Source organism: Rhododendron vialii, chromosome 1a (assembly GCF_030253575.1).
Source record: "Rhododendron vialii isolate Sample 1 chromosome 1a, ASM3025357v1".
NCBI classification, from domain to species: domain Eukaryota; kingdom Viridiplantae; phylum Streptophyta; class Magnoliopsida; order Ericales; family Ericaceae; genus Rhododendron; species Rhododendron vialii.
Genome location: NC_080557.1, coordinates 3456709 through 3481149, shown reverse-complemented (window position 1 = coordinate 3481149; position 24441 = coordinate 3456709). Strand labels below are relative to the sequence as shown.

At 42.5% G+C, this 24441-nt stretch overlaps 1 long non-coding RNA gene across 1 annotated transcript; it reads left to right on the top strand.

Annotated features, from left to right (window-relative positions):
• Positions 1–12844: 12844 nt before the first annotated feature.
• LOC131303793 (uncharacterized) lies at positions 12845–14622 on the top strand. Its single transcript, XR_009192197.1, has 2 exons — positions 12845–12923; positions 13928–14622. It is a non-coding gene; the product is annotated as an uncharacterized LOC131303793 (long non-coding RNA).
• Positions 14623–24441: the final 9819 nt, after the last annotated feature.

The following is a 24441-nucleotide window of genomic DNA, read 5'->3' as shown; positions in this document are numbered from 1 at the left end:
GAATTCTTCTTGAGTCTTTTGGCAAATGTACTCCATGTTTTTGAAGATCGGCCTGGATCTCTTTTGAGAAAGGAGATTTAGTGAATTCCTGAGCTGGTGGTGAATCGACTTCGTAGGTCGGTCATCACAGTTGGACCTTCTGTTTATGGCTCTTTGTTCGTTGGTTCCCCAAGCGCTGGTGGACCGGAGACCTTTGTTGCCTAAAAGCAACGTTGTCTTTGGCTCTAACGTTCTTGAGGGGTGGGGCGATTTGGTCATAGACCAAAAGACGGTGGTGATCATTGTTTCCTACTGTTGTTTCAGCATCTTGAACGTATACTAGGGTATCTTCTGCCATGGTGGGTGACCGCTGGGTCACTGGATTGGGGCCAGGAGTGATGGAGCCTGGCTAGTGAGAGAGAGTCGTTGAAGTTCCTCCGATCTCAGAGGGGACCAGATTGATTGGGGGAGGAGGAGGAGGAAGTCCGTCCATCTCGTTGGATAGAGGCTATCTTCCGCCATGGTGGGTGGCCGCTAGGTCACGGGATTGGGGCCAGTAGGGATGAAGCTTGGCTCTTGAGAGAGAGTTGTTGAGTTCCTCCGATCTTAGAGGAGACCAGATTGATTCGGGGAGGAGGAGGAGGTTCGCCCATCTTGTTGGACGGAGGCTTGATTTAGAGTGAAGAAGAGAGGAAAACGAGTAGGAAAGGGTGGAGCCACCATAGATCGAAGTACTTCACGTCGGGTTCACCAATAGTGGGGCTCCAATGAACGTGGCTCGCTTCCTCTGGAATTGTTGTTCGTTTGGATCTAATCCCGTTCCCTTGAACCTAACCTGCACCACGAAGCATGACTAAAGACCACACCGGAGGAGCCCCGGAATGGCCCTCCGGCGTGAGGATGAGAATAATGCAGAGAGAGGAAAACAAAGGACTAGGGTTTCAAGGGTGGGAGACCATGTACCTTTTAGGGCGACTATCCCTTGGTATTTATAGAGGATTCTTGGCTTGCTCTCCAAGTACGTCTATGCGTCTGACACGCGGCGGCTAACGTCACCCGTGACGTGGCGGATAAGGCGGTTAGTGTGAGCTGTCATTGGAGACATGGCCGAGCCCGGTTGCCTAGCTCCGGGCCGAGCCAGAGATTCAAGGGAGCATCGTGGGAGACATGGCCGAGCCCATTTGCCTAGCTCCGGGCCGAGCCCGAGCTTCGAGGGAGCATCGTGAGCGACATGGCCGAGCCTAGTTAACTAGCTCCGCGCCAAGCCGAGCTTCGAGGGAGACATGGCCGAGCCTAGTTGCCTAGCTCCGGGCCGCGTCTAGCTTCGAGGGAGCATCGTGGGAGACATGGCCGAGCCCAGTTGCCTAGCTCCGGGCCGAGCCCGACATGGCCGAGCCTAGTTGCCAAGCTCCGGGCCAAGCCGAGCTTTGAGGGAGACATGGCCGAGCCCAGTCACCTAGCTCCGGGCCGAGCCCAGCTTCGAGGGTGCATTGTGGGCGACATGGCCGAACCTAATTGCCTAGCGCCGGGCCGAGCCGAGCCGAGCTTTAAGGGAGCTTTCATGAGAAACATGGCCGAGCCCAGTGGACTAACTCCGGGATGAGCCGAGCCTCGTGGCCTTCCACTAAACGTAGCGATTGTGGCCGAACTAGAATATTCGGGCCACTACAGTATGAAGTCATGGAACAGAGCCCTCCCCCCATGTCGGGTACACCCGGGAGAAGGTCATTGACACCAACACTCCGACGGATGCCAATGCCAACATTGTCGCAGACACCTCCGTTCTCAAACCGGATTCTGATCCACGACATTCGCCTTCTCCTGGTAATTACAAGATCCCCTTCGTGTTCGCGAGGAACGAGAACTCAACTGGAGCACTTGAATTCAAATCCTTAGCCGTCTTGTCCGAAACCCATGTCTTGACGTTGGCACTCGACCGAGGGAAAATGGCTTTGGCCATTTTTTCTCAGACTGCCTCATCGTGAGGAAAGGAGTTGGTGACCGACGTGGAAAGAAGCTTTTTCCCATAGAAAATCAAGACCTCCGTGTTATTGTCGAACAAGGGAGAGAAAAAGGTTATCGACAAGTTGAAGGTGATTTCCCCCATGGTAGATATCCAAGACGAAGAGACGTCGTCATCGAGAGACAGGGATGCCAAGTGGACGTGGATTTTGGCCTTGTTGCGAAATTCTCCGGTCTAGACCTCGTTGTGGACGTCCATTCGGCATCCCTGTCTCTCGATGACGCCTCTCTTCATCTTGGATATCTACCATTGGGGAAATCACTTTCAACGTGTCGATATCCTTTTTCTCACCTCTGTTCGACAATAACACCAACGTTTCGATTTTCTACTAGAAAAAGCTTCTTTCCACAACGGTCATTGACTCTTTTCCTCACGATGAGGCAGTCCGAGAAAAAATGGGGAAAGCCATTTTCCCTTGGTCGAGCGCCAATGTCAAGACATAGGTTTCGGATAAAATGGCTAAGGATTTCAATTCGAGTGCTCCAATTGAGTCCTTGTTCCCCGCAAATGCGAAGGGGAGCCTGCAATTGCCGAGAGAAGACGAACGTCGTGGATCAGAATTGGGTTCGAGACGAACGTCATGGATCAGTATTAAGGCTCGGTATGACGATCCACCGAAAAGAGATTGGGGTGATGAAGCATATTACAGGTGACATTTTAGAGTATTAATTTTCTAGATTCCATGTTGAACACCACCTCCATATGTGTTCCCCTCTTTTGATGGTTTTTGCTGGTGTTACCGTGCTATCCACTTCATTTCTTCATTTTCTTGTCTTTTGAAGAAATTTTACTAATCAAAGATGAGGTAAGGATACAATGATTAAAGGGATAAGAGCAGAAACGGCATCACTAATCAAGGATAACATTTGAACTAGGTTGGCACGGCCATATCCTCACAATAATCATATGCCTCACTAGCCCCAACAGACGATAAAGAGACTATCAAATAGAAAATTTGTACATATTTTGTGTTCTGTAATTGGTTCGAAGGCTGCTTATTCAGGAAAAAGAGCGTGACACATCTTTTGTCTATAGTTTGTTTTTTTTTAATATGAATCTTCAAATAATTCAGAAAATATTTTTAAGGTTCAAACTAGACTTAAAATGGCTCATCATTTTGAGATGCGTTATTACAGTTCTTGACAAAAAATTTTAATGAACACCCTAACGAGAATTTATGGAGTCGATAAAACAAAATATTAAATGATCGCAGACATTTTTATTTTCCTGCCGAATGGAATTTTCTTTTTGTCTCTATTCATTTATTTTTTTTGTATTTGTTAGTTTGCGTCCAATTTTTGTAAACTATTGATTCGTCTTGACGAGATGAGTCGGAGAAATGGAAAATTATGACCCAAACTCTATTATTTTGGGAAAAATCCAAAAAAAGGCCAAACAATATTCAAACTTTTCGGAATTTTTCTTGGATTTTATAAAATAATATTTGAGTTCGGGTCATAATTTTATGGTTCTTTCATTTCTCTCGACGAAACGATCCAATAATCCATAAAAAAACTTTGACGCAAAACTAACTAACGCAAAAGAAAATTGAATAACAATAAAAAAAAGTGAGGGAAACATTAATTTTGTAAAAGTATAAAATCCCCAAAAGAGAGCCAGGAAAATATTTTTGGTCAACTGAAAGATTCTTTAAAAGTTTTTTTGTGTTGAGATATTTTCAATGGGTTTCGGCTTAAAATGAGGTGGGCCAGCTGGTAAGTTTAATTCAGTCCACTAAGTCCTAGAGCCCCCTTCAAAACCCAAATTCCTTATTGGAAGCCCTACGCTCCGGCCACGATGGCAGGTATATTAGTCCCGCTTTAAGAAAATCGCAGCCAAAGTGTAAAAAGAAGCGGCCAAGTTTAATAAGGCACGGCCAAAAGAAATAACAAGCGGTACGGAGCAATAAGAAGCGGCCAAGAGCAATAAGAAGCGGCCAAGTGTAATAACAAGCGGCACGGAGCAATAAGAAGCGGCCAGGAGCAATAAGAAGCGGCCAAGTGTAATAAAGCACGGCCAAGAGTAATAACAAGCGGTTCGGAGCAATAACAAGCGGCCACGAGTAATAAATGCCGGCCAAGTGTAATAAGAAGCGGCGAAGTGTAATAAAAAGCGACCAAGTATAATAAAGCACGGCCAAGAGTAATAACAAGCGGAACGGAGCAATAACAAGCGGCCAGGAGCAATCAGAAGCGGCCAAGAGTAATAAGAAGCGGCAAAGTGTAATAAGACACGGCCAAGAGGAATAACAAGCGGCCAAGTGTCAAAACAAGCGGCTACGAGTAATACGATGCGGCCAAGATATCCGAAAACAGATCATACACTAAAGCGCGTGTTCCGTAACCACTCTTTAAAAAAGAGCGGACAGATGTCAAAACATGCTGTCAGGAGTAATAAGATGCTGCCAAGATGTCCGAAACAAGATCATACGTACACTAATCACGCTTTTACCAATAGTAAGCAAGAAGAAAGTGCATGAACGACAACGATTTGAGCTTCATACTTTGTACTGTTCAAGCTATTGTCGAGAGGTGGGACGGAGTTGAAGAACTACGGAGATGTATGAACAACAATGATTTACTGAAGAAGCCGGGGTGGAGCTGCGATGAAACCGAAGGTTTGATCCATGGTTTTGCATCTGAAGATCGATCACACCCTCAAATGCTAGAAATCTATGAACCCAGCCTTGGATGTCATATGTAGGAATGAAATTGTTCTGTTTCCGTTTGAAAGTGCCTCGAGGCCCAAATTTTTTGTTCAAGATTTGTCTCATATACAAATAAATTTGGGCTAACACAAGAACCAATGACTTTTGGAGTTTTTTTTCTTGATCCAAAATTATGGATTCACATTTAGATTTTACATCCAAACCTTGGGTTACTAGAGGTTTGTCCGACCATTAAATTTTAGGGCCTCAGAATTAGTCGGGGTGCGCGCATGTTGTCATGGACATCTGGTTTTTAAGAAAATGATGAATCTCTAGAATAGAAGAAATAGGTTGTCTTGATAGGAATTAACGTACACGTTTCCAAATATATTGGGTTTCCTTTGTTCCAGAGTCTTCCGCAATCGTATAGTACCATTCCATTTTAGCTTTGGAAACTCGTATACACCAGATACCACATGCATCACAAAAGATGGAATTTTCAAACTTATGTTGGGACCTTTGAACTTGTCGGGAAGACTGAAAAGTGGAGGAGAAATGTAATAGGAAAAAAGGGTAAACGTGAAGTTGCCTCCCATCTCAGTTGGTAGAGCAAGTAATGGACACTTAATTTTGTGAGAGTTCAAACCCCACCCCCACATTCCTTAACCGCTACGAATTACTCTTGGATGCGTTGAATTGTGCTTGGCCACATCGAATTGCACTTGGCCACATCAAATTGCTCTTGGCCGAATTGAACTGCACTTGGCCGCATCGAATCTCACTCAGCTGGTATGAATTACTCATGTCCGCCTCGAATTACACTTGGCCGCGTCGAATTGCACAAGGCCACTTCGAATTGCACAGAGCCGCAAGGACTTGCTTTTGGCCGCGTATAATTACACTTGGCCGCATCGAATTGCACGGCCAAGTGCAATTCCTAGCGGCCATGAGTAATTAAAAACGTCCAAGTGCAATTCAACGCGGCCAAGAGATTCATAGAAGCCAAGTGCAATTTGATGCGGCCAAGCGCAATTCAACACGGCCAATTGCACTTCCATGCGGCCATGTGCAATTTGAAGCTGCCATTTGAACGAAAATGACCCTGAAGCTGGACTAGAAGTGGTGCAAGAAATTCTTAGTTAAAAATCCAACAAAATCTTCTTCATCCACCGAGCAAAATGAGGAAAATAGTTGAAGGAATTATGCTGCAAATGAGAGTCATTGGGCTTCTCCTTCCTCTACTCTCCTGTGATCTATGTGTAAGAAAACATTTGTATGATATGAAAACAGATGCTGAGAAAACTCTTATGGGCAAGTTTTAAGCATCCGACCCTGGAAACAACTGGATAGTGGTAGCCACCTCTCTCTCACTCTCTCTCTCTCTCTCTCTCTCTCTCTCTCTCTCTCTCTCTCTCTCTCTCTCTCAATAGACTGAAAATAATGAACTTTACATAGGAAATTGCTATTGAGTAGCCTGTTTGCTCTCTTCTTCGCTGATGCGAAGCCAAACCCTTGGGCTTTCGCAGTCGAAATTTGTGTTCTCAATTTCCATTTATTGTTCAATCAGCACCACCCAATAAAATTCGAGTCATGTTTGAGTTAATTAAATTTGACTTTCATTCAATTCAATTGTAAGTACCTTAAATTGTAAGTACCTTAAGACTATCTCCGTTTTGCTAAGTTTTATTTAAAAAATAAGTAATTATTTTTAATTTTCAAACTTAAAAATAATGTATTTGCTTAAACAATTTGTCGAAAAAAAAAAAGAAAAAAGAAAAGGAGCAATGTACCAAGGATGGAATTAAATATGCATTATTTACGAACGAAAGTATTCGATTATTCAAGAAAAATCAATATACTCTTGGCCGCATCGAATTTCCCTTGACCGCTACGAATTGCTCTTGGATGCGTTGAATTGCGCTTGGCCACATCAAATTGCACTTGGCCACATCAAATTGCTCTTGGCCGAATTGAACTGCACTTGGCAGCATCGAATCTCACTTAGCTGGTACGAATTACTCTAGTCTGCCTCGAATTACACTTGGCCGCATGTAATTGCAATTGGACGCGTTGAATTGCACTTGGCCGCGTCGAATTGCACAAGGCCACTTCGAATTGCACATAGCTGCATGGAATTGCACTTGGACGCTTTTAATTTCACTTGGCCGCGTCTAATTGCGCTAGGACACGTCGAATTGCGCTAAGCCAATTCGAATTCCACATGGCCGCATGGAATTGCACTTGGACGCTTTTAATTGCATTTGGGAATTGCACTAGGCCGCTTCGAATTGCACATGGCCGTATGGAATTACACTTGGCCGCGTGGAATTGCACATGAACGCTTTTAATTGCACTTGGCCGCATCTAATTGCATGGCCAAGTGCAATTCCAAGCGGCCAAGTGCAATTACTAGCAGCCATGAGTAATTCTAAGCGTCCAAGTGCAATTTAACGCGGCCAAAAGATTCGTAGCGGCCAAGTGCAATTAAATGCGGCCAAATGTAATTCGACGTGGCCAAGTGCAATTTCATGCGGCCATGTGCAATTCGAAGAGGCCATTTGAACGAAAATGTGCCAGAAGCTAGACTAGAAGTGGTGCAAGAAATTCTTAGTTAAAAATCCCACAAACTCATCTTCATCCACCGAGCAAAATGAGGGAAATAGTTGAAGGAATTATGCTGCAAATGAGGGAAATTGAATGATGAAGAAGCTGAAATGAGTGAAATTCTCTGGATCACGAGGAATTATGGTGTTCTGCTGCTGCCCTGATCAGATGATCGAGAATTTCTAAGTAAGTTTTGTTGCAAGCCCTACGTATTCGTGTGAGAAAAAGACGTAGGAATCACGAAAAAAATTACTAGTATTAAAGAAAGAGTGTGGCTTGTGGCCACGTTATCCGGAAAGCGTGAAACGAAACTACGCCTCTCTTATAAACAATGGGGGCCAATGAATATCTTGATCCTGTTCACTGATTGCAGAACTGTAATAGTTTTGATTCTTTGTGTATCTTCCCTCACATGTACTCCAGTTGAAATAGTCCGACAGTTGCGAGAGTTGGTTACTATGTCCAAGGAAGCTAGGCTTGTTACAATATGCACCAAGGATAACAAATGCTTATGGCTCTGCACACAACTGCCAGTTGATATCTTAGTTTGATTTGAAATCTTTGCTACAAAGCTATTAAGGTTCATCTGTTTTCTGCTATTGCTCATCCATGGCAACCAAAGTTTTCAGATTAGGATTGTAAATTAATGTTGCACAGATGGGAATATTCAAGTTGAAGTCGCTGCGGTTGCATCTGCTGTTTACGATCTCTTTTACACTTTTGGATCCATAGTTGCACATTGTGGACTTAGGCTTCTTGATTATCATTGTTGTCAATTCCTTTATAGTGCAGAAATTGACAACAGTGATAAACAACAAGCCTAAGTCCACAAGGCTTTAATCGAGCAGTAACAAGCTCGTACTGTTCGAGTTTGTTTGCTCGTGTTCAAGTCTCACCAGTATTAGTCATTGGGCTTCTCCTTCCTCTACTCTTCTGTGATCTATGTGTAAGAAAACATTTGTATGAGATGAAAACAGATGCTGACAAAACTGTTAAGGGCAAGTTTGAAGCACCCGACCCTGGAGACAACTGGATAGTGGTAGCCACCTCTCTCTCTCTCTCTCTCTCTCTCTCTCTCTCTCTCTCTCTCAATAGACTGAAAATAATGAACTTTACATAGGAAATTGCTATTGAGGAGCTTGTTTGCTCTCTTCTTCGCTGATGCGAAGCCAAACCCTTGGGCTTTAGCAGTCAAAAATTGTGTTCTCAATTTCCATTTATTGTTCAATCAGCGCCACCTAACTCATTGCGTTTTCATTATATACATTTCAGTCATCAATTAGCAAGTGAAAACAAGCTTTCGGACTGAATTTGTGGTTCGAGGATACAAGATAAATTTCCATTTGTCGTCTGTCCGACATTGTGCTTTTCGAAAATTTCAAATGTTCAGACTGCGCCCAGGGCGCATGAAATTGAGCCTGAGGCGCATCAAAGCTGTAGAAGAAGTCAATCTTTGCAGGTTTGCCTCGGACACTCTCGAACTCCATTTTACGGGTGGTTTGAACCGTTACAAAGCTTGATGAATTTACTTTCTAACCCAACTGGTTTCGATTCAAAATTATTTGATAATTACTATTGGCCGCAAAAAATTACTCATGGCCGCATATAATTACTCTTGGTCGTAAAGAATTACTCCTGGACGCATAGAATTACTCTTGGCCTCATGGCATTACTCTTGGTCGCGAAAATGTTTCCCGGCCAAGAGTAATTCTTTGCGGCTAGGAGTAATTTTTTGTGTTCTTGAGTAATTCTTCGAGGCCAAAAGTAATTCTTTGCAGCCAAGAGTAATTATTGAAGGGTTTGATCATCCGAATTGATTCCAGAATTTGAAATATTTATAAGTGATTCAAATGTAATTTTTCGCACAATGGTTGTCTACATGACATGATTATATATGCTTGAAGGCGTTTTAATGGGACATTTCGGTTTGGGATTTGTAAAATATTTTCTCATCGAGCTTTGTTGTCGATGTAAGTGGACCAATGTCTAGCTACAGTAATCATTTTATCAGCGAAAGTTACACAGAATAGCAAAAGTGTCACCCCATCCTGGAAAACACCACACTAAATTATTTTCCAAATGGGATGGACCCACACTTTGGCCCTACTCAAATAGTAAATAAAAACACCAACCAAGTGTCTAACTCATAAAAAAAAAAACCTTAACTTGCATATATACGAAAATAACTGTCATACAAGACGTGCCCACAGGTATTTATTACATATACAAGCTCCAAAAATAGGCACATAATCAAAAGAGTCAAAAAGCTAGACTACTATATCAACAACTCCTATCTAGACTCTGCAGTAGACCCACGTGCCATCACGCACCTGAAAATAAAACACTGTGTGGGTGTGAGCTATCAACTTGATAAGTGAATGTTCTTATCCATAATAAGAGAAGCAATATTGACAAGTGCTATCAAACAATTTAAACAAGAATATTCAGCCCCACAATAACGTTCCATTACGTAATACTCATAACGCCACTAAGGCAATATTCAATAACGCCACTAAGGCCATATCCATAATCACGCCACTAAGGCAATATTTATCCACGCCACTAAGGCAATATTCAATGACGCCACTAAGGCCATAATATAACACCACTAAGGCTACGATCATATTCTCGCTTAGGAGCTCAAGCCAAATATTAACCATTCAATACAAAAAAATAATAACTCTACACAGTGTCTCATCTTCCACTATTAAAAATAAGAACACCCACCTCGAGGCCCGGCCAAAAAGGTACCAACACGAGCTCACTCCCTACGTGGAGTCACGGTACTCGCCGCCGCCTCCGAACCTGATGCGTAACACATGTGAGTATTATTATTGATATACTCATAAAAAAGAAAGGATTGCAACCATTACTCTAGCATCAAATTCCTTTTAGACTAACCACGTAATAAAATTCAGCACATCGGATCACATAAGAGAGTGTCATTTTCATAATCAAAAAGTTACCCGATTAAACAAATAGCAACTAGAGTGTAACATGCTTTCTAAGACTAGTCCACACATGATAAAATATCCTTTTGGCAACCATAAGAGAAACCATGTTCTCTGACCCACGCACCAAGCTCAGTTCGTTCCTTGAACAACCACATGGTCACAAATTGCCACAAGAATTCCAATAGCACCAAATCTGGTTCAGTCCGGTTCAGCAACTATAAACCATGTTTCAACACTTGGGCATTTATTTACAGCAGCTATGGAGGTTATTTTCAGCATTCAAGCACACAATTCCTGCACCTAAATAACCGATTTCAGCATTCTAACACAGTTTCAGCAACCTAAAAATCCACTTTTCAGCACAGGATTCAAATTTCCAGCAACTAATATAACATTCCAGCACCCATTACTCACAGTTTTAGCATCCAAATTCCAATTTCCAGTAGCTATACACAATTTTAACACCAAAAGTAGACATTTTCTGCAACTAGGTAACAGTTTCCAGCATAAAACATCAGTTCTCAACAAATTAAGAAAAGGAATACAGTTCCAATTTCAAAAATCCACATTCCAAGCCGTTAAGACAAGTTCTTATTCACAACCAAATTGGGTGCTGAAGTCTATCCTCAGTACCTAGTTCTAATCTCGAATTTGTGGTTAAGATTTGTGGGCACGCGCCCCAAAATTTTCAATTTTGTTCTTTTTAAAAGATCGTGTGCGGCCCTCTTTCAGAAAAGCGTGGCGAGGCGCTTCGATTCAGAGTCGCCACTCGGGTTTTAGCGGTGACAGCACCCAAGGAACCGAACTCGAAAACGTTTGCCACATTTGTTTGATTTTGAAAAGGGATGGACCGGTCCGTCGTCGCCTTCGATATCTGAGGTTCGGGAGCCAGGTTACGAGAGGGGAAGGGTTTTATGGCACCCCTCTTGCCCAATCCAGAGATCGGTCTCTACTCAGGCATTTTTGTAAAACTTGTGCATTTTTCTCTCATTTGATCATTTTTTTAGCCAGTTAGGGAAGGGGAACAGTTAATGGGGATTAAAACTGTAACAAGTTGTGATCATGCTATAAAATGTTTATGGATGACTTGCTTGCAATGATAAATATAGATTGAGAACAAGCACTAAGCAACCCGGATAAATTGAAGTACGCTGACCTGAAGGGAGGTGAGCAGGTGTAGGGGGATGAAAACAATTGATGCTTCGGATCAATTGAATTGCAATGGCTTATTCGTGTCTTTTCACCGGAACCATAATTCGTCGTCGGAACCCTAATCTGCAAAATAGACAAGGGGTGATTGCACCTTTGCCTCTCGTTGCAAAGGCCCTCCGATGCCAAAGTTAGTATAACGTACTAGCAGTCAAACCCTAATTATCAGTAGGAAAGCAATAAGAATGCAAAGTATTGCGCACATTTTGCCTCTAGGTTTACCTCATATTTATAGATTTTCATATGCTTGTTGCCCAAGCATCCCTGTTGCCATCGGATTCCTATCTCGTATAGGAAACCCAGGATATCAAAGATTCTTGTTTCCTTTATCAGTTTATTAGAAAAGAGTCCCTTTAGGATTCTTTTCCATTAATGGCCGAACTTCCCATTCTCATTGGGTATCTTCTTCAGATCCTATATTCTTGGGATCTCATCCCCTACGGGACATGACTATTCTAGAATCTTCCAGAGTACTCCCTCTGCTCTTGCTCTTTGATTGGAGCTCTTTCTCTATTTAGCTGTATCATAACCGAGCAGTCTGTTTGGACCAGCTACTTCACATGTAACTTTGGTCCAATATAATCGGGATATCTCTATCTGCCGAACAGTTAGTTTACCAAAAGACTTCTCATGTTATTGGCCCTTATCGCCATTCAACACACTGCTCGGTGATCGGCCTTGTCCAATCTTTCACGCGTTTTTATACATCACGTGTTCTTTACACATCACGTGTTCGGCAACTAGATGTATCTGTTCGGGAACATCTCCCTACAACTGCTCCCCAGTTTTATCATTTTGCCTCTGTTCGGGGGCGGCTGGTAAAACTAAAAATTTATCTTTTGAACTAAGCTTCAATTTCTTCAATCTTGTGTAGATATGCCACTAATTCCTTTTGGCGTTTAAATCATTATGTCGTCTCGAGGCAGGAACTCCACGTGGCGTATTTCGTATGCTTTGCATTTAACTCAGTTCTGACGTTTTACGAACGGCGTCAGAACGGCCATCCGTTGAGACTTCTCTTTTCTTGTTACTTTTCATGTAACGGCATAAGATGAAACGTTTCGTCTCCGTGCCTCTACTTTTAACTCCTAATGGGATATTTTTGGGTTTTTTCACCCAAAATTCGAATCCTTCCATTCTCTCTCTAAAACCAGGAAAAATCAACCGTCTTTCATCTGCCATTGCCGTCATCCGCAACTTTGATTGCATCTCAGGCAACCACTGCAATAGCTTCGTAAGACTTCTGTAACACCCTTTTTAATTGAGGTGCTTAAATGTTATATTTAATAACTTAAGGGCTAAAGTGCAATTTTTTTTTAAATTGGTGCATGTGTGCCGTGTGTTTGTGTGAGGTGGTGTGTGTGTGTGTCATCAAAAGGGAAAAAAAAAAAAAAACAAACAAAACCCATCGGAAGAGGTTGCAACGTTAGAGAGAGAGAGAGAGAGAGAGAGAGAGAGATCAGCCGGTGGAGAAGAAGAAGAAAGAAGGAAAGAAAGGAGGAAATAGGTATGGTCAAATTGAAGCCATGAGAGAGGGTTTTTGAGCTTGAAGTTGAGTTTATTCCTGAAAATTCGTGTATAACATATGAATATGCATAACTGTGTTTTGAGCAGAGTTGAGTCTGTCCTGTTTTTGACGAATTTTTACCATTGACATACCGTTCATGTTATTTTCTGGTATTTTTACTGTAGATGCTTCTTTGTGTTTAGTTTATGCTGTAAAAATTTCAGAATTTTCTGAATAGTATGAAAAAAGATAAAAATCTTGAACCGGGCTGCAGTCAGATTCGCGTCTGGGCAGACAGCCCAGACACGTGTTGGAAAAACGGGCATAACTTCTTGCTCGGGTATTGGTTTTACACACCGTTTCTTGATTCCGAAACTAGACTTGTATATCTTTCTGAATCTGTTAAGTTTGTGCCTTAGTTTGGTCTGAGCAAATTCAGTTCTGGTTCCGAAGTTAATAGTTTGATGATTCTGAAATTCTGGGCAGGTTTTATAGCTGTGTTCTTCATCAGTTTTGTCATAGTTCAATATGCTTACTGACTATGGATGTTGTTGAGTCTTAAACCTTGATCAGTTGGTGTTGTTTTGGCATTGGAAATATTGGAAAAGATTAAGTGTGTGATTTTTAATGAGCATTCGATTGCAGACTGTTCTGCTGGGTCTGTAGTTTCTGTTTTAGATGTGTAATTTCAATTGAGCATATCTTAGTCATTCGGAGTCCAATTTGGGCAAATTTTATATCTAGATTGATGTACTAGAAGCCTTCTTGCTAGTGGTGGTGGTCTTGTAGTATTCTTTGAAACCTATAGAATTCTATAGTCAGAAATCGATCAGTGATTCTGTTGATAATGTGTGAAATTGTGGAATTCTTGGTTTTGGGTACGAATTGGTGAATTTACTTTTGTTCGGCAATTACTAAATAGTTAAATTGATGCAGAACATTGTTAATGCATTTGTTAAAGTCTTAAAAGTATTTCTATACTAAAATGTTTGGCTTGTGGATAGGTGACGAGTCGGTGAATCAAGGAGCACCGAAACCATAGTTGTACTTTCTTTTGGAGTACGAGGTGAGTGTTTGATTTATAGATGTTATTCTATATTGAATTAAACTTGAATGTTGGCTTAGTGCCCGATGATTGGCTTTATGCCAAAAGGCTTTTATGCCTTAAATTATTGGCTGTGTGCCCGGTGATTGGCTTTATGCCATAGGGCTTTACGCCTTAAACTATTGGCTGTGTGCCCGGTGATTGGCTTTATGCCATATGGCTTTATGCCTTAAACTATTGGCTGTGTGCCCGGTGATTGGCTTAATGCCAAAAGGCTTATGCCTTAAATTATTAGCTGCTTGTCTGGTGTTACTTTTTATTTCTCGATAAACTGTTACAAGTTGAGAATATCTTTTAGCTGTACCTTTAATATGGAATTGCATCCATGTCTCATAACACTCCTGGATTCCATTTTGGAATCCAATTTTGCAGGCGTTGTAGATATCCACTGCTGATCGTCGTGGGGTTGTACACTCGCTTAGGGTAGCATGTTGGGAAGGTTGGACTAGTTTTGGCAAAATTTTGTAGATAGGGATGTAGTTGCAGCCTATGTTCATATTTGGTTTATTGTATAGTTTAATGCTTTCTTAAGACTTCCGCTGTGTTTGTAAGAACGTTAAGTTTTGCGTTATCAATAAAATGGTTGTTGGTTAATTTAGTTGCTAAAACTTGAGTTATAGAAATGGGTTGGTGGTTGATGTTGCACCCTCATGTCGGTTTAGGCTCATTTGAGTGCTGGCCCGGGGTGGGGTGTGACAACTTCTCATTCTCGCTCCTTCTTGCGTCATATTCTGAGATTCGATCCAGATTTTGGTTTTCATAGGGTTTCAGTTGCACCTAGTTCTCTGACTTTATCCTGCTCATTTCTTTCGTACCCATGGCGGATGATAATGAAAACCCTCCAAAGCCCAGTAAGTTTAGGAAACACTGTGAAACCCCAACTGCCATGGCAGCATTTAGGTCTGAGTATAGCATCCCTGATAATGTGGGGCTCGAACTCGCCCCCTTGGGAGCAGATAGGGATGGTGGCTCATGGGATAGAATGTGTATCCCAATCGTGGCCATTGTCGAAGGTGGAGTCCGATTTCCCCTTCACCCATTACTCCGCCAGATCTTAAACTGGTACCGTCTCACCCCCATGCAACTATCAACAAACGTTTTTAGGCTGATAATGGGAGTAATAGCTTTGAATAGGATTCTGGGGACGCAGCTAGGAATTTGGGACATTCAGTGGCGGTACAGTATTGTACTAAACCCTGAATATAACACTTATTACTTCAAAGTTAGGAAAGCAGACAAGCGTCTCGTGCTCAACTTGCCAGATTCTGCTCGGGATCATGAGATTGATTTCCTTTACGTTACTGGAGCCTTTGAGCCACTAGGAGAGGATGGTCAGGTGGTGGGCCTCCACTGCCCCCACATATGGGGATACCCACGTATGCTCCTCATTTTTTTTTTATCTTTGCAATTTTTCGTTTACTGCTTTCTCGTAGCTTTTCTATGTGTCTAATTTTGGTTTTTCAATTTCGATCTTGCAGCTAAAAACACTAACAGGCATCCTAGACGTGTACCAAGCAACGTCCGAACAGAGGATATCAACAAGATCTTAAAGTATACAGGTGAACCGGGCACCTCTACAGCTGGTCGGGGTCGTAATGCTGAAGTGCTGCTGGGATACGACCCTTCATATAGAGGGGTTATAGACAGAAGGCTTGCTCACCCTAGCACCAGCACTGATTCAACCTCCATTGCTCCCCAACCACGCAACTCAAGACTTCAAGCTGGTGTTACTCTTGCCGGACAGCCAGGTGAAGTTGTTATTCCTGAAGGCGTACCTCAGACATGTGTGGTACTCAAAAGACCTGCTGGGCGAAGGCAAGTGATCCCTGAACAACAATCCATTCCCCTCTGCAATACTAGCCAGTCATCTTCCTCCGGATACTCTCGATCGCCTCCAACCCCAGGTACGATGACGCGCCAACCCATTGACCTCAGCTCTCTACTCACTGTCTCCACATGGGGACGTGGTGCTGCCAGTAGGGTAGCATCACCTGGCGCCCCCCCCCCCCCCCCCCCCCCCCCCACGATCACGTCGCAATAGGGGGGATCTGCAAGATCATCATCTTCTCCTCGGGAACAGGATAGTTCCCTTGAGGCTGTTAACGCTCATCGGGACAAACAGCCTAGGTCTGAGGACCTAACTGGTACTGCTTCTCAAGCAGATACTGAAACTCATCACCCTACTTCTCCAACTACCCAAATTCTTTCCCAGACGTGGACTCCTCCATTTACTAGGGGAGACCGTCCTGTTCATGTTGGAGACAGTGCTAGTTCATCAGAAACAGCATTTGCCCTGGCTCAAGGGTTGCTGCTCCCTGTTGACTTGCAAAAGGAGTCCTCGTCTCCCCCTGATCGGCTTGTGTCTACTGGTCTCGTCAGTGGAATCAAGGTAACAAAAACTTCTTGTTTTAAGCCCCATCTTTGTTGTAATAATTAAGAAATGTTACTTACGTTTGGTATTGCTGTAGTTTATCCAAAAAATGGTCGTACTGGGCCAAAAATTCCAAGAAGCTGAAGCCGAGAGAATTAGGCTTTTAAATGACAACACTAGGCTGCTCCGAACAGTCATAAGATTAGAGAGGGAGAGAGATAAAGCTAAAACAGATCTCTCTGAGACAAAAGGCAAGCTTGAGACCACAGAAAATAGCCTTCATCAAGCTATGGCCGAGATTGATAGCACCAAAAAGGCTTCCTTTGAAGATGGTTATCAAAAGGGTTTAGACGCCACGACGGCCAGTTATGTGGAGCAGATGCCGGCTATTCAAGATCAGATCTGGACTGCTTGCTTGGAGGCGTGTCTAACAAAGGTAGGAATTGCCGAGGATTCCCCCCTCTGGGTGGAAAATGATCTTCCAAGCCGCCAAGCAGTAGCTCCCCAAGAGCATGATGGTTCTCCAACTGATGATGTTGATCAGCAGATTGATGATTTTGCAGATGCTGATGAAGAAATACAAGTGGAGTCGCAAGATGTTGTAGAGCATTTGTCTGTTCGGGAAGTAACCGTTGAGACTTTTGTTCATGAGGAGATTGCTGCTGCTGCTGTTGGCTTGGCTGGAACTGATATTCAACCAGAAGTTCAGAACCTAGACTGAAAGGCAAGCAAGTATTTATATGTTTTGTTTTTGTTGACTCAAACAATGTGGCTGGTCCTGTGTGACCATGGTATTTCAACCCTGCGTGGTACCAATACTTTCTCTTAGTATGGTATTATTTTGTTAATACAGGTATTCGGCCCCTTGTGGCAAAACTATATCGTTTGCTCGGCTAACTTGTTTGTTTGCATATGTTCGGATGCAAACAGGCTTTGTCAAAGTATGTCATACGTTTTGATCTCGTTGTTTGCTTTCAATACGTAGCATATCTTGTAAATCATCATTGCTTGTACTCTTTCAGGTACTTAGAAACAAATGCTCTAAGTATCTCGTACTTTGTGAACTACAGTTAAGTATTACGTACTTGAAAATCCATACAAGTGTTTGTTTAAGTTTCACGTACTTAAGAACAAACATACAAGCGTTAAGTTTCACGTATTTAAAAAACAAGTATACAAGTGTTTTCGTACTTGTTTTGTAAACCGTACAAGTGTTTCATATTTGTACTTAACTGTTTTAAGTTTCTCGTACTTGAATAGTTGTGGCTAACATATACTCGTTATGTTTTAAGCCAAGCCAATTGTTTTCCAAGTGTCTCGTACTTTAAATTCCATACAAGTGTTTTCATACTTGTATTCATTAAGTTTCACGTACTTAGAAATTCATACTTGCGTTAAGTTTCACGTACTTAAACAATGCATACAAGTGTGCTCATACTTGTTAAAGTTTTGAAAATCACACAAGTGTTTCATACTTGTGTTTAAGTTTCACGTACTTAAATGTGTACCCTGCTCCCCAATACGAATGAGGGAAACTAATCTCGTAGTTCGTATTGTTAAAACAAATACCAAGAACACAACATTTATATTGAAAAAAGTGACTTTATTCATAATTTGTAAAACTCAAGAGGGCGTTATTCGTACCCCTTGCAACTAAAATAACAAAATTAGAACAAGGGAATTATATTCTTAATTCCCATGCAAGTACGTAGTGCAATCTAAAACAGAACTCAATGCTTCTAAACGAAGAATTTTCGTAGATTATGGACATTCCAAGACCTCGGAATTGAATTTCCATCCAAATCTGCCAATTTATAGGCCCCTATGCCTACAATCTCGGTTACTCGATACGGGTCTTCCCAGTTGGCCCCCAACTTGCCTTCATTGGCCATTTTGGTGTTGCCGAGCACTTTTCGTAGTACGAGGTCCCCAACACCAAATTCTCGAGGATGAACATGCTTATTATAGCTCTTCATTAGCTGCTCCTGGTAGGAAGCCAGATGGACCAAGGCCCTTTCTCTCCTCTCCTCGGCGAGATCAAGCTCGATTTCAAGGGCCCTGTCATTACCTCCACTTTCAACCAAAATGGTCATGTTGGTCGGCAGACCTACTTCCAAAGGTATGACAGCCTCTGTTCCATATGCCAATGAATAGGGGGTCTCTCCCGTAGACCTCCTAGGTGTTGTCCGGTGAGCCCACAAAACTAACGGTAACTCGTCAGGCCACTTCCCTTTAGCTTTGTCCAGCCTTTTCTTGATCCCATCAAGGATATTTTTGTTAGACGCCTCTGCCTGCCCATTACTCTGAGGGTAGGCTGGGATGGAATAATAATTTTGTATTCCATACTGGACACAAAAAGCCTTGAATTTCTTCTGAAATTGGGATCCATTGTCTGTGATCAATGAGTAAGGGATCCCAAAGCGAGTGATGATGCTCTTCCACACGAACCTTTCTATCATGGGTTCAGTGATTTTGGCCAATGGTTCAGCCTCAATCCACTTAGTGAAATAGTCTGTTGCGACTAGCAGGAATTTTCGATTCCCAGTTGCTTTGTGTAGTGGACCCACGATGTCCATTCCCCATTGAGCAAACGGCCAGGGACTTGTCAAAGGCACCAGATCCTCGGCGGGCGTTCGAATCATTGGTGAGAATTTTTGACACTTCTCACAAATCTTTACATACACCTTTGCATCTTCTTGCATGTGTGGCCACCAGTAGCCTTGAGTAATTGCTCGGTGGGCAATGGACCTGCCTCCAGCATGGCTCCCACATGTTCCCCCATGGATTTCATGAAGAAACTTCTGCACCATCTCAGGATGTATGCAAAGCAAATATGGGCCTGTAAAGGATTTTCTGTATAACTTACCCTCTGGGGACAGCCAAAACCTAGCAGATTTAATCCTTATCTTATGAGCCTCCTTTTTGTCAGAAGGGAGTATCTCGTCTCGTAAGAACTCCATGATTGGGTCCATCCAACTTGGGCCTTGGTTCACGTCCAAGACCAAGTCCACACTTCTTCCAATGCTCGGCTCACTTAGATATTCGACTGCTACCTTCCTTTTGAACTCAGCTGGTACAGTTGCAGTCAACCAAGCTAATGAATCTGCATGTGCATTCTGTCCAGAACTTATCTGTTCAATGTATACCCTTTCGAAGGTATCAAGCAAGTCTTTGGCTGCCTGTACGTAGGCTACCATTTTTTCATTTCGGGTTTCATACTCCCCGGACAGTTGATTGACCACAAGCTGTGAATCACAATATACCCTAACCTGTTCTATTTTTAGGGTTTTTGCACTCCTTAATCCAACCAAGAGTGCCTCATACTCAGCCACATTATTTGATGGGCTAAACCCTAGCCGAACAGATAATTCAATCAAAACTCTTTCGGGGGGAAAAAGGACAACCCCAATTCCTGAACCAGTGTTACATGCTGATCCATCAACGAATAACTTCCATTCTACAGGATCCTGTTCGGCTGAAGACTGAATCTTCTCGGGAGATGTCTTAGTCTGTTCCTTTCTCGTAGGAGGTAGGGGAGCTACCGTGGGAGAAAACGCTGCCACAAAATCAGCCAACACTTGGCCTTTGATTGCCGCGCGTGGCTGATAATCGATATCGTACTGGCTCAACTCGACGGACCATGTCGAGATCCTTCCCGAAAAATTTGCTTTTCGTAGCAGTGATTTCAATGGAAACTCAGTTAAAATCACAACCTTGTGGCTTTGGAAGTAGTGTGGCAGCTTCCTTGTGGCTGTCCTAAGTGCCAGGACAAGTTTTTCTAAAGGCAGATATCTCGTTTCTGCATCTAGCAATGTCTTGCTAACATAATAAATAGGGATTTGTTCTACTCCCAAATCCCTCAACAGGACTGCACTTACTGCATGCTCGGAAACAGCTAAATACAGAGTTAAAGACTCACCTGGCTGTGGAGTCGATAAAAGCGGGGGCTCGGCCAGATACTTCTTCAGGTCCTGGAAGGCTTGTTCGCACTCTGCTCCCCATTCAAATCCCTCCCTTTTTTTCAACAATTGAAAAAAGGGTCTGCATTTGTCACTTGACTTGCTGATAAATCTATCAAGTGCTGCAGCCATTCCAGTCAACCTCTGAACTTCTTTGGTGGTTTTGGGACTCTGAAGCCTTTGTAGGGCAGCAATTTGATCGGGGTTAGCCTCAATCCCTCTCATAGTTACCAAATGGCCCAGGAACTTTCCTGAACCAACTCCAAACGCACATTTCGAGGCGTTGAGTTTCAGTTTGTATTGCCTCAGGATTTCAAAAACTTCTTTTAAATCTGCTATATGCCCCCGTTTATCTTGACTTTTCACCACCATATCGTCTATGTAAACTTCCATAGTCTTTCCAAGGAGCTCTTTGAACATGATGGTTGCAAGCCTTTGGTATGTTGCCCCAGCATTCTTTAGCCCAAACGGCATAACACTATAGCAGTACAACCCTCGTGGTGTGATAAATAAGGTCTTCTCTTGATCAGGTCCAAACATAGCAATCTGATGATATCTGTAACGCCCCGAATTTTGGGTACGTTAAAAGGACATTTTATTGATAACATCAAATGGAGTCTGGCTCTTATTACAATAAATACTCTCACAAGAGTTCAATATTTACACAAATGAGGGGGGTTCTAAGGTTCCTAACTACAGCTCCTCCTTCTTCTCCATCCTAGCCAGTTCCTCAGCTCCAAAAGCCTCCAAGGTGTACTGTTCATCTTGATCATCTACAAGGTCTGACATATTATACTAGCGTCACCACCGATATAATATGTCAGGGTCACCAAAAGGCAACACTGTGAGCTACAAAGCTCAGCAGAGTAATCCCATACCCGCTAACCCATAACTTAAAACAACAGGAAATAATAACACATCGATTTCCACATGATACATATATACGCAGCTAATCAATGACACATCCATATTCGTTAATCAACTATCGTTGGTGTCCAAGATTTTCGGGTTTCTCCTGCGCGACTCATCGTAGACTGTGTCAACAATTTCATTTACAAAACAACCTTTCAAAAATCATTTGCATTGGCTCCGTACCGCGGATAACCAAGCTACACACCCAACCTTTTTAAAATCATTTGCATTGGCTCCGTACCGCGGATAACCAAGCCACACACTTTCAAAATCATTTGCATTGGCTCCGTACCGCGGATAACCAAGTTACACATCCAACCTTGGTTCCGCCGCGCCGGGTTCCCAAGTATCCTCACAATGGTTCCGCCGCGCCGGGTTCCCATTGGCACACAAAACTATTTGCATTGGCTCCGTACCGCGAATAACCAAGCTACACACCCAACCTTGGTTCCGCCGCGCCGGGTTCCCAAGTATCCTCACAATGGTTCCGCCGCGCCGGGTTCCCATTGGCACACAAAAATATTTGCATTGGCTCCGTACCACGGATAACCAAGTTACACACCCAACCTTGGTTCCGCCGCGCCGGGTTTCCAAGTATCCTCACAATGGTTCCGCCGCGCCGGGTTCCCATTGGCACACAAAACTTGCATTGGCTCCTCTCCGCGGATAACCAAGCTATATTACCAATGAGGCTACCACGTCCGGCCACATTGGCAATCTTCACAATGGGCTACCAAGTCCGGCCAAATTACGAGTTTTCATACACACAACGGGCTACCAAGTCCGGCCACGTTGCGGTTTTCACAATCCACACGATGGGCTACCACGTTCGGCCACATCGCGGTTTCCAAAACATTTCAACCTTTTCAAATGTTTCTTTTACGCACGCACACAACTCACATAATGCCACCCAAAACTGGTCATTATGTTGTTTCAAAAATATTTCCTTCCTCGAAAAACTTTTCCTTAAATCACACCCTAGGTGTCATGTTTCTACTTTCTCGATTCTCGTGTCTCGTTTACATGTAAAGACTCCGCGGTAGGACAAACGTAAGCAAGAATCATCCTAACAAGATCATCCAATTCTATATTACTCATCACGCTCAATTACTACTTATAGCATAACGCCACATGTACGGACGCCTTTGGAGTGTATCACTTATGCTTTATTCAAAGCACAACGCCACATGTACGGACGTCTTTGGAGTGAAATCACTTATGCTTTATCACATACCACAAGTAATACAAGCAACTCATATACGCATATTCATAACTATCTTAAAGATCAAAATACGAATACTTCTAATCAAACGATAAGTATGTAAGGATGAACTACATATAATTAGGAGTAGTAGATAGGGATAATCTACCGTTCTTCTTGGCGGTAGGTCGGCTACGAAAAGTACGTCGGTGGTCGGACGGAGTAACTTCCTACGGTGGTCTCCGGTAGCTTCGAAAGAGAAAGGTCTCTCTCTCGAAACTTCTACTTGACTAACACTACTCTACTTTATGGATCGAAGGGTGGTCGGGTGGCGGTTTAGTGGCGGCCTAGGTAGAGTTTCTTGAAGAACTCAAGAACTACTCAAGAACATGAAGAACAAAAGAAAAAACAAAGAAAGGACAAAGGATTTCTAGAGAGAAGGAAGAGCAAAGCTTGGAGGTGTGAGTTCAATGCATGGAATGGGGTCCTATTTATAGAAAAACCTTGGCTCTCTCTCCTCTCTTCATGGCCGGCCCCCCTCTCTCTCTCTCTACCTCAAATTTTGACACATGGCATGCAATCTTTGAAAGATCAAGCCTAACCCTAGGCTTGCATGGCTAAGTTTGGCTAAATGGTAGGCTTGCATGGCTAAGATTAGTCCTTGGATTGGACTATGGGAGATTTGTTGGAAGATTTGGAGACAATGGTACAAGATTTGGTCTTTAAACAATTGGTAATGGTACAAAGGAGGTTAGATTCTTGGCTTGGAAGAAAGATATCACCAAGGATTTGAAAAGATGAGAAAGATCAAGAAAGTACAAACAAATCTCTCCCTCTCTCTCTCCTATCTCTCTCTCTCGGCCCATCTCTCTCTCTCTCTCTCTCTCTCTCTCTCTCTCTCTCTCTCTCTCTCTCTCTCTCTCTCTCTCTCTCTCTCTCTCTCTCGGCCCTCCCTCTCCTCTCTCTCTCTCGGGTCTCTCTCCCTCTCTCTCCCTCCCTCTCTCTCTCCTTAGTACTACATATATATATATACATAAGTAAGAAAGAATAAGAAAGTACAAGATAACAATAAACAAAAGGTACTTTTGGTACTTTTGATCAAAGAAACTTAAGGGCTAAGATTTCCAAATAAATAAGCACATGTGTAATAATGTACTCTAGAAAGATCAACTCCTCAACAATAAATTAATCCAATTGGGTACAAAACCCCAATATAAAATAATAACAAAATACTTAGGAGAATATTAGGCCTTAAAGGCTACTAGGGCTACTAAGTACTTTAATAATAAAATAATGTGTACATTCATCACATGGGGTTTAAGAAAATATTAATTTAATGAACCCATGTACTTGGTGAAAGAATAACTCTTTTACCCAATGGACAATAATTCCCCTAACTTTTATTGTCCAATGGACAAGGTTACAAAAAGAAACTTTTATGTTAAAATAATCAAGGTTGTCCTTTTAAAGCATGTGACAAAAGTCCTATATTAAATATAGGTGTGGTACCAAGTACCCCAATTAAATAAAAAGGCTAGAATTCTCCCCATTAGTTTATAAAAGAGTACAAGTACAAGAAAATCTAGGGTTTAGATATACCCCAAAAGTTTAATGCATAAAAGTATATGGGAATCCAAATTTTGATTATTAAAATGCAACCTTGTACTTGGAAAGATTTGGGCTATTACCCAATGGATAATAATTCCCCTAACGGTTATCGTCCAATGGATAATAAGGTACGAGTACTTTAAATCATAATTTAAGTCTTTTTAAAAGACTACATGTCCTTTTGAAATTTACCCATGTGCTTATATATATGTACTTAGCCAAATATAATAAAGGAAAAGCTTTTGTCTAATGGGTAAAGATTACCCTAACCATTATGGACCAATGGGTAAAGGCAAAGGTTCAAAAGGTCCAAAAGGTTCAAAAGGCTCATCTAGTAACTAGGTGAGTTGGTTGCTCGGTTC